Genomic DNA, 14430 nt, shown 5'->3' on the forward strand with positions numbered 1-14430 from the left:
GTGCAGTTGTTTGGGGTTTACACAAATTGAATGGTTAATGTATTCCTGTTGGATTGATCCTTTTATCATAAAGTCTACTTTATGTGATATCAAGATAGCCACTCCTGCTTTTTGTAAAAAATAATAATACTGTTTACCTGGCATATTTTTTTTTCCCATATCTTCAGATGATACTGTTTAATCCATTCTGGCAAATCTGTCTTCTAAATGGTAAATTTAGATCGTTTACATTTATGGTAATTGTTAATATGTTAAAGCTTAAGTCTGCCATTTTATTGTTTTCCTGTTTCCTCTGTTTCTGTGGTTTTGTTTTGTTTTGTTTCAAACCTTGCTGGGGCGGGGAAGGGGGGTGGGCACCCAGGTGGCTCAGTTGGTTAAGCATCTGACTCTTGATTTGGCCTCAGGTCATGCATGATCTCGTGGTTTGTGAGTTTGAGCCCCACGTCAGGCTCTGCGCTGACAGAGCAGAGCCCGCTTGGGGTTCTCTCTCTTTCTCTTGCTCTCTCTCTCTCTGTCTCTCTCTCTGCCCCTCCCCACCCAAAGTAAATAAATAAACTTCAAAAATAAAAAATTAAATAAATCAAACTAAGTTAACCTTACTATGGGTTTTTTGAGCATTATTTATGATTCCATCTTGATTTATTTCTGGTGTTTTTTCTTTTAAGATTTATTTTTCTTAAGTAATCCCTGTACCCATCGTGGCACTCAAACCCACAACCCTGAGATCAAGAGTCATATGCTCCACAGACTGACCAGCCAGGCACCCCTGCTTTTAAATACATTGTTTAGAATAATTTTCATAGTGGTTGCCTTATTATACGGATGTAACTTGTTATGATCTTTTTCAGTGTTTTTTATTTCACTGCAGTATAGACACCTTACATCCCTTGAGGTCCCTTTACTGGTCCCACTTTTCAAAAATAATTGTCCTTTTTTTTTTAATGTTTATTTTTGAGAGAGAGCACACACGTGAGCAAGTTGGGGAGGGGCAGAGAGAGAGGGAGACCCAGAATCTGAAGCAGGCTCCAGGCCCCAAGCAGTCAGCACAGAGCCTGATGCGGGGCTGGAACTCATGAACCATGAGATCAGGACCTGAGCCAAAGTCCTATGCTTAACTGACTGAGCCACCAGGCACCCCTCAAATATAGTTCTCTTAAACATTTCCTCTGTCTACACTGAGTACCATACCTGATGGCATCACATGTTTTTGCTTCAGCCATCAAATATAACTTAAGCTCGTGAGAAATAGTCCAGTTTATTATATTCACCCCTGCCTTTACCCCATTTCAATATTCTTTCCTTTCTGAAGTTCTAAGCCTTCTGTTACTATTCCCTTTCTGTTCAAAGGACTTTAGTCATTTCTTAACAGTAGGCCTTTTAGCAGCGGTCCTTACTTCCTGTATTTCTGAGTCTCTGTGCTTTTCCCTTCATTCCAGAAGGCTGTTTTCATTGGCTATAGGTTGTTGTTTGTTTGTTTGTTTTGTTTTGTTTCCTGAACTTAAAAGACATACCACTTCCTTCTGGCCTTCATTGTTCCAGATAAGAAGCCTGCCATCATTCAAATGTTCTCCTAGAAGTAACGAGTCATTTCTATCTGGCGGCTTCCGAGGGTTTTTTGTTTCTTAGTTTCCAGAAGTTTAATTATGTGCCTTGGATTTCTCTGGGTTTATCCTTTTCGATGTTCACTTGGTTGGTTAAATTTGTGGTTTTAGGTTTTATGCCAAGTTTGGGAAGTTTTCAACCATTATGTCTTTGAATATTTTCTCAGGGCCTCCTCTCTTGGAACTCAGGTGACAAGAATGTATTTTTGTTGTGGCCTCACGGATCCCTGAGACTGCTAGTGTTCGTTCTGTGTTCTTTTGGACTGAGTAGATTCTGTGGATCTAGCCTCATGTCTGCTGACTCTGTCACCTATGCTTCCCACTCTGTTACTCAGCCCAGCCAGTGAAGTTAGGGATTTTTTTTCTCTCTTTGTGGTTTGCCTGCTTCCACCAGGTGAGATGGAAGTTCACACCCTACCTTGGCCTTGCTGGTACTTTCTGGCAAAACCTGGGGCACCGGATTGCATGACTTCATTTGAGCTCATTTGGGGTGTATATGCTTGGTTCCCCGCAGCCCCTCCTGACACCTGGAAGGAGGAAGTGGTGCAGGGCTGACTCCCAGCCTGGCTTCTGCGGAGTGGAGGCTAAAGCTCAGCTCCTCGGCTCCTTGTTTACACCAGAGTAGAATACCAATCCTGCCTCCCCCCACCCTGTTTCCCCGCATGATACTGGGTGTCGGTTCCCGATCATTCTCCTTAATGCCAGGGCAGAGCGGAGACCCAATGACCCAGGGGCCTCACAGACTCCCAAGGCTGGGGTGGGGAAAACCTATGGGTCACCAGCCCTGTTTCCTACCACTTCATTCGGTCTCGTTCCTGCTCAGCTTCCCGCTGGGTGTTCCCCCTACCAGGGGTGGGGGAAGTGGTGTGCTGACTTGTTCTGTCTCATTGCTCACTGATGCTTGGGGGGGGGTGAAGGCCCCGCTTGTCACTGGGCCTGCAGATGGAGGGTGTATGCCTGCGTGTGTGCGCATGAAGTGGCAGCTGACCCTGCCGTGTGCCACCTCCTTGCTGCTTCGTGGGGGTCAGCTTGCTGCTGGGCCCCGCTGATGCCACCCTGGAAGGGGAATCCGCATGGTCGGCTTCCACCGGCCAGGGGATGAGAAGGAACTACCCACGTGATCGCTCCATCACCACCCTGGCAGGATGGCAGAGTCGGCTGCCTGCTTGTGCCGGGCAGAGGTTGGCAGATCAGCGCCCTCTTCACCTGCTGACACCACCTGGGGGTGGGAGCAGAGCACCAGCACCTCCCACCGAGGGGGGGATGGGTGGAGAACCACCCCCTGGCCTGGCCACGTACTGCAGCCTGTGGCCCTGAGCTGGGGTGGGGCAGGTTTTGCCAAAGGGTTTTCTGTTGCGAGGCCACTGTATCCCCAGTGCTTTAGCTAGGGAGAACACACTTTCCAGGGAGCTCGTTCCATCTGTGCCTGTAGGAGACCTCCGGAGCACCCTGTCCAGGATACAGGGAAAACAGTGAGGAAACCGGGGACCTCTCTGCCATGTCATTCCTCAAGTCCCGGGGTCCCCAAGCAGCCTACTTTCTTGTTTCCCTTTCAGTAGTTAAAAAAAGTGTTTAGGGGCATCTAGGTGGCTTAGTCAGTTAAGCGTCCGACTCTTGATTTCAGCTCAGGTCATGATCTCACGTTCATGAGTTCAAGCACAGTGTCAGGCTCTGCGCTGACAGTGTGGAGCCTGTTTGGAATTCTCTACCCCACCCTCCCGCCCCTTTCTCCTCCCCTCCCTCACATGCGTGCACACTTGCTTTCTCAAAAATAAAAAAAAAAAAAAGAAATTTTAATGCTTATTTATTTATTTTGAGAGACAAAACAGGGGAGGGGCAGAGAGAGGGAGAGAATCCCAAGCAGGCTCCATGCTGTCAGCACAGAGCCCAACTGGGGCTTGATGTCATGAATCAGGAGATGATGACCTAAGCCAAAAGCAAGAGTCACACACTCAACCAGCCCAGCCACCCAGGTGCCCCTAGCATTTTCTTGTCTGTTGTGTTCTCCCTAGGGTTTCTAGTAGCACAAGGTTGGACCTGGGGGAATGGGTGGGGTAACCCCACCTTGATGGCACTAGAAATCTGTATCTTCTTTTAACTAAATATTTATGATGGCTATTGATTCGTTCTGATTGCAAAGTACTACTCAAATCTTGGCCATCACCTTTTACACCCTCTGTTTTTACTCTATGGAATATTAGCTTTTTAACATTGAGAGGAGATTGGCCAAAAGCCCTAGCCACTGGCTTCAGATAATGATTACAGTGTCTGTAGTTTTAACTGCCTTTTGTCTGATCCTGGTGGTGAGCCTGTAAGGTGTATATATACCTTGCTCCTCTCAAAAGCACTGCCTGAAAGCTATCTGGGTAACTCAAGTCAGATTCTACATGCCAGAGGGGAACTCCTAATTAGAGAAGAAATAGGCCTGTAGTCCTGCATGGTTAGACTATAAGGCAGGAAGAAAGAGATAAATCATCCATTGGTTTATGTTGTATGTTTTAGGGTATTTGTGGTATTAGATTCGAAGATATGCATGTCAATTGCCAGTTGAGTGCTAGACAGTCTGATATCTTGCCTCCTGACCTATTTTTAAACCAACGAATTGGAACACTTACCCATTACCCAGGTCTCCTCGTGCCCCTGCTCTGTGGTCACCCCGCCTGTGTTAGGCCAGAGGACTCCGTGGACCACTACGAATCCCTGCCTTAGGCACCACGTCCCACACCAGAATTCAGTTGTCTTTAATTCCTCCTTTGTGGAGGATGAAGCCTCCGTCTTTCAACATATTCTTTATGTGACAAAATGTCTAGCTGCTTTCTCATCTGGTCAGTGTCCTCTAGTTTTGTTTGGTCAGTGGCCAGGACCTGTGCTAGGGCATGTGACCCAAGGCTGCTTTCCTTCTCTGTAGAGGTCCTATTGACACAAACCAAACACCTGTCCTGTAAGACCTTGTGGACTCGGCCCTGTGCTGTGCTCCGGGCTCTAAGCACCCTGCTGCCCACCCACACTCAGACCCTGCTCTGCAGGCACAGAGCAGAGAGCCTGACAGTCCTTTCTTCTGTAGGAAATACTTGGTGAAACGTGTGTCCCAGGGGCACAGGGGGGTTGGGTTGTTTGTGCTGGCATTTTTTACCCCAGCCAAAAAAAAAACCTATTAACTGTCCTAATGGTATGGGGAAAATCTCTAAACTATCACACATCCTTTTGACGGACTGTGCTGCTGTCATCCTAATGACATGAAGAAGAAGAATGACATGAAGAAGAAGAATGACATGGCAGAGGCTTCTGGCATGAAGTTCAGTTAAAAACAGTTACAAAGTTGCTGATGACCTCTTAGTGTTTCAGTCTGTTTTTGCTGCTATAACAAAAATAACACCAGCTGGGTGGCTTAACCAGGAAACATTGATCTCACACTTCTAGAAGCCGGAAGTCTGAGATGAGGGTGCTGGCACGCTCGAGTTCTAGGAGAAGGCCCTCTTGCTAACCTTCTAGATAGCTGCCTTATCACCCTGCCCTCCCATGATGGAAAGAGAGCAGGCTGGCTCCCTGAGCTCTTATAAAGGCACTGACCCCGTTCATACAGGCTCCATGCTCATGATCTAATCACCCCCTAAAGGACCTGTCCCCTAATACCATCAACGCTGGAGATTAGGTATAGCGTATGAGTTTTATGGGAGGCACAAACATTGGAGTTCAAGAAGTTTACAAGAAGTTTCTAAGTGTAACAGAAAGGTGTGAAGGAAAAATCTTTCAAAACGTTAAAAGCAAGTATTTTTGTATTCGAGTTTGAGGTGGTCTTACCTGTGTGCCTTTTTGTACAGTTTGCACAATCGTGACTGGCGTTTATAATAGAATAAATCTACAGTACGTACGTTACATTTTGTCTACACTTTAACCTTCACTTGGATCAGGCCCAGCAACGGGTCCCCGTGACACATTCATCTTCCCGTGTGATTTAGTATTAAGCACCATGCCCCTTATGTTGGTAGGGATTTCACCTAGGTAAGATCAGGCTTGTGGCCCATCACCACGAGTATTGTGGGTGGGCATTAGCCCCCTAATATAATTTTCTGGGGTCTGCTTTTTATTTAGCGAAGTGGGTATTTTTACTGTGAACGTCTCCATCCAGGGGGGTTACAGGTTGCTTCAGCACCGGTGGCTGCCATTGCATCATCCGCAGGGCCTTGCGTCCGTCTGGGGCAGGGTCTAGATGGGACCCCAGCTGTGTCCAGACCCACCGATGACCTGGGCAGACCTGTTTTTCTGTCAAATGAGCTTGTTTAATCATTGATCGAATGAAGACAGAAGTGCTCACCACTGGGAGTGTAGGGAACATCCACATAAGCTACCGGAAAGCATCCGGAGGGACGTCAGTCACCAGTTTCCCTTGCTCCTCAGCATCTGTTGCAACCATGGTGGGTCAGTAAGTGTGATGGTAATGAATGTTCTCGCCTACTTTCCGTAGAAAGGAGCTGTTTTAGGCATATAGGAAACTCACAGGGAAGTGGATTCATCTGGAAACGCTACTATAATTCTAACTCCCCCGGGTTCCCAGACAAGCATACAAGCAAAAAAGATCCTTTCTAGAAACTTGCCTGGTGGGGGTGGGGAAGGGAGGCCTGAATCACCCCTAACCTGCCCGTGAACCCGTACGTCACCCTGAAAAGAACTTTCCTTGGCTTGGTTGGCAAATCTTTGGACCATGGAGAGACATGTGGAAACCGCACTGTGTCTGAGCTGGGCCTGTGTCGGGTCCACCTGTGGGAGACGGCCCATTGCACTTGGCAGAAACTTGACTATAGTTCAGTGTGTGTATTTGGAGAAAGAATGGGCTTGAGACATAAGGCATAGCTGAACTACTTTTCCTTGCAGTCAAAAGTTAAGCACACTTTTCCAAAATGAGGTATTTTGCTTGTTGGTTTAACATGAGAAATATTTGTTGCCTGAATAGAATCAAGAATTTTATTTTTTATTTTTATTTTTTTTTATTTCTAGGAGAGAGAGAGAGAGAGACAGCGTGAGCAGGGGAGGGTCAGAGAGAGAGGGAGACACAGACTCTGAAATAGGCTCCAGGCTCTGAGCTGGCAGTCAGCACAGAGCCCGATGCGGGGCTCGAACCCACGAACCGCGAGATCATGACCTAAGTGAAAGTTGGACGCTTAACCGACTAAGCCCCCCAGGCGCCCCAAAATCAAGAATTTTAAAACAGTTCCTCCTCCCCCACCCCCACCCTGAGGGAATTTATGCTCCTTTGGCTGTTTGTTCAGTTTTGGGTTTTATTTCTGAGCGAGTGAATCACACTTCTTGAGAACTTTTCTTCACATGCTATGAGGTGACCAATGCCAGTAGTTAGAGCAAACACCATTTCTTTGATGGTTGAGTTTAAGCTCCATTTGTTAAGAGCCTGTGCCTTCATGGTTTGAAGTATTTGCTTAGAATGGGTTGGTATCTCAGTGTCCTCTGGGAAACCCAAGTTCACTTGGTATCTCCTCTGTTCTGTACCCTGGAGCAGATCCCCATGGTTTGTGAACAGAGTTGTGTCTTAGCCAGACAGTGATGGAGAGAAGCAGCTCCTGACGGGCGGCTGCTGGCAGATGGTTCGTCTCCCGTTCTGCCTGGGCCACGTGTGTCCGTGGCCTGAGTGAGGCTGGGGTCTGTGCTTGAGTTACATCCTGAGCCTGTCTCCCCTTCTCTCCAATGTCTGCACCCAGAGAGGACACAGGCCAGTTGATCACATGGGTTGTGTCTGCTATCCTGAGCACTGGGATTTTCTGTCCTGTTCAGGAATAGAGCTCCTGGGATTTAGAAATGGGTTTGAGGGCACATCCAGTGTTGGATGTAGGAACTCGGGCCTTTGGCACTGATAACCAACTCTCTGCCCAGTGCATGATGCTTGCTTTAATTTGCCTTTTGCTCGTCTGACTTCAGCTCGGGTCACGATCTCATGGCTCGGGTCAGGATCTCACGGTTCGTGGGCTCAAACCCTACGTCGGGCTCTGTGCTGACAACTAGCTCAGAGCCTGGAGCCTGTTTCAAATTCTGTATCTCCCTCTCTCTCTGACCCTCCCCTGCTCACGCTGTCTCTCTCTCTCTCTCTCTCTCAGAAACAAATAAAACATTAAAATAAATAAATAAATAAGTTGGGCTTTGCTGACCTTCTTTAAGAGTGAAAATGGTTTTAAAGTTAAAAATATTTTTAATGTTTATTTGTTTATTTTTGAGAGAGAGAGAGAGAGAGAGAGAGAAGGTGAGCAAGCAGGGGAGGGACAGAGAGGAGAGAGAGAATCTCAAGCAGGCTCCTCTTTGTCAGCACAGAGCCCAGTGTGGGGTTTGATCCCGCAAACTGTGAGATCATGACGTGAGCCAGGATCAAGAGCTCGGACTCTTAATCGACTGAACCACCCAGGTGTCCCTAAAGCTAATTAAAAAAACAAAACTGAATTAATCATTTCAATCTGAGAAGGGTACATGTGTTCAGATTGAAACAGGTTCAGTGTTGATTCTCAACTATATGAGTTGCTCTGGGAACTTTCTTTTTCCCCTAAAATATGTCACATTCCTGGACCAGAACATTATTCCTCCTTCATTTACTGAAGTGTTTTTTTGTCTGTTGTTTTTTTGTTTCAGTCTTTTTTTAATTTATTTGCGAGAGAGAGTGAGCGAGCGAGCACAAGCTGGGGAGGGGCACAGAGAGAGGGAGACCTAATCAGAAGCAGGCTCTAGGCTCCAAGCTGTCAGCACAGAGCCCGATATGGGTCTCAAACTCATGAACTGAGATCATGACCTGTGCTACCCAGGTCCCCTACTGGAGTGTTTCACTATAACCAGTTTGTAGATTTAATGAGTAATTTGAGACTTTTCAAAAAAAGCTGGTTTCTGCAGAAAGGACCTACTTTTTTTTTTTCTTACGGATGTATGTCTGTGAAGGTATATAAGGTGAGTTGAGTTTGTCAACCTTAGTTTATGAAGAGTTATTTTTCTATGGAATAAAGGTGATAGAGGACAGACTAACCTGTTTCTTGGGTTCTTTTTGGTTTGTTTTTTCATCTCTCAAGAAATTTCTCAACATGAAGTATTCTAGAAATGAATTCTAGATATATGCTATGTTAGCTATGTATTTGAATTTAGACCTCAGTGTTACTTATACCTGAGCATAAATTCTACTAAACTAGTCCAAACAAGTCACCAATGTAGGAAAGCAGTTGGTGCATAATGGCAGGAGCCCAAATATTTGTAGATTTAATGAGAATTCAGGTAATATTTAAAGCAATATGTGAATGCCCACGACTGCCTCTTTTTTTCACTTGGGTTTTCCCACTGTGCTTATTTTAAGCTTAGAACTGTGTTTTCTCTGAGGAAAGCCTGGCATATTATATATACCAGCTTTGTTTTCTTTCTAGTTCCTTTTACTGATAGTATGTCATGAAGTGTGGGAGTGGAAAGTTACAGAAGGGGACTAGTCTTGATCCCTCCACTGACCCATTACGGCCCCCTGGGGCTAGTCCCCCAACCTGGCTGGGCACCAACTGCCCTCTCTTCTTACAGAGATGTTGTAGCCATTCAGTAGTGGTGAGAGGGCTAGAGTGGGCGGGGTGGGGGCGGGGCTTGTGCTGAATTAGAACAACCCCAGTTGAAGTTGCAGTATTGCACAGGGGCTTCTCAGCAGAGGGGTAGCCACCCATTTTGCCCCGTTTATGAGCCCATCAGGCATCAGAGCTGGGCCAGCAGTCATGTCTACCCTTGGGGGCGTGGGTATAGGATACTGGGGAGGAAGAGGAAGAATGTGTGAACCAGAACAGATAAAAGATCTTCAAAACCACCAAACCTGATGGTCTTTTGGCACAGAATTGCACACGACTTAACACTTGGGCTTCCACCAGTGGTGATGCCAGCTTCGGGGCTTTTCCTGTGTGGGAGGACATGACACACTTACTTACGTAACAATCGTATGGCTTACAGGCAAGGACTGGGATTCTCCCCCATAACTGCTGAGTTGTGCAAAGGTTATGTGAGCATTAGTGCGGACTGGTCAGTGGAGGGAGAAGCTTGAGGCTCAGACCGTCATTCTCATCGACCCTGTACTGTACCACTCCAATGTTCCGCTGGCTTGGGCCTTCCAGTATCCTTCTTCTATGTGCGGTGTTTAATTCTCACGGCATTGCTCTTTATTACCATGCTTCCTACAAAAGCTATGGGGCATGTGTCCGCCTGTGTCCCTTAGAGGTGGGATACCTATCTTCAGCATAGGCTTTGTGAGTTTTCTAGGGAGGAGTCAGACAGCCCGATTGTGACAGACCTATGTTATAGGGACAGACATTTAAATCATTAAGTGTCCGGGACACCTGGGTGGCTCAGTCGGTTAAGCATCCGACTTCAGCTCAGGTCGTGATCTCACAGTTCGTGGGTTCGAGCCCCATGTCGGGCTCTGTGCTGACAACTAGCTCAGAGCCTGGAGCCTGTCTTTGGATTCTGTGTCTCCCTCTCCCTCTCTGACTCCTGCTGTCTCTGTGTCTCTGTGATGTTAAATAAAACATTAAAAATAAGTAAATCATTAAGTGTCCAAGCCCAACAATTACATCTTTGTGATTACACAACAGTGTTTCTGAGATTCAGGTGTAAAGTTTTTCTCCCTTCCCCTAAGAGGCAAGGTAAAAGGAGGGGCTTCCCTTCCATGAATTTGTGTTAAGTAAGAAGCTTCCAGGGTGCCTCAGACTTCTAATGTGTCACCACTGCCCGTACATCTCCACCAACAGCTTAGTGTTTCACTTTGTGTGTAGCCATGATAACTTCTAATTGTGTACATGAGATTGATAGACTTTTGCATGTTTTGATTAAAACTGCTTAAGATGTCGCTTCTTAGGACTCTGCTTTTGCCCCAGGTCTTGATCTTCACTATCACTGAGATGAAATTCAGAAACTTTAAGGCCTTAACGTGAATTAGAAGAGATTTTTGTCACCTGTTTCCTGCTGCCAGTGTTACATTTCGGAAAGGAAGTCACACTTGCTCTGTAGTCAGGAATTTTTGTATTTGTGGTTTAAATTTTCATTTTTTCCCCCAAGATCAGATTTTTGGCTAGGGATAACATGTACGTAACCAAAAGATAGTAACTAAAAAAAATTTTTTTAACACTTTATTCCTAAGGAGTGGTCTTGAGTGAATTAATGTATGGAGTTGTATATTTACTTTTAAAAGGTCTCTGAAAAGCACTTTTTTCTTTATAGTTGTGATAGAGTAAGTGGTAGAATAAACTAGATAGAAAATTGCCTACACTGTCAGTAGAAGGGATATAGGGTTTACATCTTTATCTTTAAAGCAAACTCAGAGTTGCTTTCCATTTGACTATACTTTGTTTTGGAGTTATTTTTATTTGTTTTTCAAAATAAGATGGCACAGTCCAATCATCTCTAATCCTCTGAAAGAAATTTAAGACTATGGAAATCGAGTTGCAGCTGTGCAGAGACTCGGTGTGGCTAGGGGCAGTGGGGGGAGCAGAGAGCCGTGTCCTGTGTCCGCCTGTGGTCAGCTCCCATGCAGTCCACCATGATAACGCTGTTCAGAGCAGCACATTTCAGGAGCGCCCCCAGGGGACCAGGATGGTGATGGTGGGTCCTCCCACCTCTCAGCATAAAAGGCACGTGGAAGTGGGTGGCTGGATGGCTCAGTCCGTTAAGCATCCGACTCTTGGTTCCAACTTAGGTCATGATCTCATGGTTCGTGAGTTCGAGCCCGGCATTGGGCTCCGCCCTAACAGTATGGAGCCTGCTTGGGATTCTCTCTCTCTGCCCCTCCCCTGCTTATGCTCTCTCTCTCTGTGTCAAAATAAATACACTTAAAAAAAAAAGGCAGGTGGAAGGAACTGGTTGAGGACCAGGTTTGGGGCATGTGGTGACAGCTTCATTAATTTAGAAAGCGATAATGATTGAGAGTGATTATAGATTGTCTTTATAGACCTAAGATTGAGAATAGGGGGTGGAAGGGGAGACATTTCAGTTCCCTCTGAGGAAGAACTTTGTATCACCTAATGCCCTGCAGTGAGGACTGCACTACCTCAGGAAAAGGCATGTCACCTCTGCCAGGTAGTGGGCACACGGGGCAGGCGACCTGGCATCGTGTTGCAAATGGCCCCTGTACCCAGTGTCCCACCTGCCTGAAAAGCTGGGCTTCTGCTGTGGCTGAGAGCTGGCAGGTATGTGCCTGGACACAGACCTGAGAACTCCGTCTGGGTTTGCTCCTGGCATGTCCCCGGCTTCTAGTAAAGATGTAAATGTGGGGGCGGGGCGGGGGGGGGCAGCTCAGGTGAACCGGATAACTGGGTCATCTGATGTCGAATAGTAAATGAGTGAAAAGTCACAATAGCACATTGGTCTCAATGCCTTAGATTCAAATTTCGTTGTGAGAAGCATAATGATAGAAGTGGAAAGATTACAAACGCTGGTTTTCAGACACCTGTCCAACGTCACACCTTTGGTTTACTGGCGGTTTCCAAATGGTCAGACTGGAAATGGATCAAAGCAGCTTGTTTTGACTTTCTTACTTAAGGCCTCATAAAAGCGTGGGCACCACGCACTGAAAAGAGTGGGTATAAAACACTGGCTTCCTCTCATGAACTTCATTATTTGTGGTGGCGTATCCTAGCAGCTGTTTGTAAAGCACTGTCTTGAATTCATGCGACCGCCCAGGCTTGACACCAACTTGTACCAGGGGAGAACAGACGGAGGAACTTTCTGAGCACCGATGCTAACTATGATCACTGTGTTTCATTTCTAATTGCTCTCATTATTCTCCAGTGGCTCAGCGGAACTGATGAAAGTTTACTAACAAATAAAGTGATGCAAGGATACAAGAGAGAAACAGACCCGGGGCGGGGGGGGGGGAGGGGGGAGTGTGTGCACACGTGTGGGTATGCACAGGGTGAAATGGGTTCTAGCCCAATTTCCGAGAACGATCAGTTTTTGAAGGTGATTCTGGTAGCATTTTCTGCAGTAGAACTTACTAGAGTGGCAGTTGTCCTTTCCCCTGTGGCTGCCTGGGAATCCTGGGGCATGTGGGACAGCATGATCCCTCAGGTGGGTTTCCTAAGGAACCCTTAGCAGGCTGGCAGGCTGTTTCCTTTTTCCTTTCATAAGCTGTGGATAACTGTGACTTGATGTTTCTGAAGATACCCATTTAAATAAGGAGACTGTTGGGTTGAATTAATATCCCAGAATTTTTATTTCTCCAAAATGAATGTTGAGCTTCAGAGTGGCCACCTGCAAAGGCAGGGCTTCCCATGGACATCTCTGAAGTATCTCTTTTGGAATTGGTTTGGCACTGGTTTTAGAGCCTACAGAGGAATGGCCCTTTAGGGGTCCATTATGGCTTTTGGTTAAATTAGACTCTCCTTGGGGAATAAATAAAGATGGATGACCCTGAGCTGTCCAGAGCAAGGGCCTGCTCTACAGTCCCTGGTAAGTGCCAGGCAAAATGTGTGCTTAAGTATGGCCTATTGTGTGTTTAAACACAATTAACGTCATGGTTAATTGTGTTTAGTTGTGTGTTTCATTTCCTCAAAGCCGTACATTCCGTATCCATCCGTTCAGGGACTGAGCCCCGAGTTGAATCCATATCAAAGCTTAATTCATGCCGACTACTTTAAAATGTCATCTCAATTCTTCCTCAGTATTTGTGGGTTACTGGACATCTAAAAACAGGATAGTGTGAAGCGTTTCCCTTAATTTTAACTTGGTGTTTTGGTTCCGTGCTTGAAACGCCAGTAGCGACGTGCCAGGAACTAAAACAGCGATCGCCTCCCAGAAGGGAGAGCTGCACCAGGCCTGCCCCTCAGCAGGAGGCTGCTCGGTCATGTGCGCGCATGTGTGTACTGTGCTATACTGCACACGCAGTATATGGCACGCACGGTACCCGCGGTTTACGGCACAGGTGGAGCACGCGGTGCCTGGCACATGTGATGTACAGCATGTACAGTACACACGGTACACGCGATGTACGGCACACGGGGTGTACGTCGTATATGGCACAAACGGTCCACGTGGTACACAGCGCACATGCACGCCCCACTCAGTGGCACTTCTCGGTACCACTCTTGCAGAGCAAGACAGTTGGGTGTAGAAAGAGCAGCAATGGCCTTGTGATGTGACGTTCTGTTCAGCACCTGCCGTTTGTGATAGTGGGGAGGGGGCAAGTAGGTGTTAAGGAAAATTCAGGAGGTTTGGTTTGGCTGGTGTTGCGCTCATTATGAATTGACAATCTTTTTTGTTTTTTTTTCTTTTTCATGTTCCCACCCTAGCTGGCGGTGCTACAGAAAGCCCTTTCCGAAAGCCCCAGCCTGATTTCACTATCAGCCACTTAACCACGACATTAATTTTTTCAAATGCTGAACTTCTAAGACTTGAAATTACCATATGGGTTGGAAAATGTTCTGTAGCTGAACCAGAACAGCCTGTTAATTAAATAACACACGTGTTTTCGTAACACGAAGTTCTTTGACATTAAAAAAAATGCCCTTCTTTCCATCCACCCCACCCCACTCTCCTCACATTGGTATAGAAAAATGAATTAATTCTACCTCAGTGTTTTTTCCTATGGAAGGTAATGTTACCAGGAAATTCTAGATTTCAAAAAATAACTTCTAAGGGTTTTGATGAAAATTCAGCTAACCTCTCACACTTTTGACAGAATGTTTGTGTCTGACATAATTGCATTGTTTTTGATTAGTGGCTTTGGTTAGAAAATCTGGACCTAGCAAGTTCCCCCAGCTCAGTCTCGTGCTTGTAGGATTTGAGTTGGCCCTTCCAGGGCTTTAGGTAACAGCTGGGGGGTGGCTTTATG

At 46.3% G+C, this 14430-nt stretch overlaps 1 protein-coding gene across 11 annotated transcripts in view; it reads left to right on the forward strand.

The window, feature by feature from the left end:
- BCL2L11 (BCL2 like 11) overlaps positions 1 to 14430 on the forward strand; it is a 48877-nt gene that overhangs the window by 13174 nt on the left and 21273 nt on the right. The gene's annotated exons all lie outside the window — the stretch shown is intronic.

The sequence above is a fragment of the Hyaena hyaena genome, unplaced genomic scaffold, assembly GCF_003009895.1.
Source record: "Hyaena hyaena isolate Hyena2069 unplaced genomic scaffold, ASM300989v1 scaffold_57, whole genome shotgun sequence".
Lineage (NCBI taxonomy): Eukaryota > Metazoa > Chordata > Mammalia > Carnivora > Hyaenidae > Hyaena > Hyaena hyaena.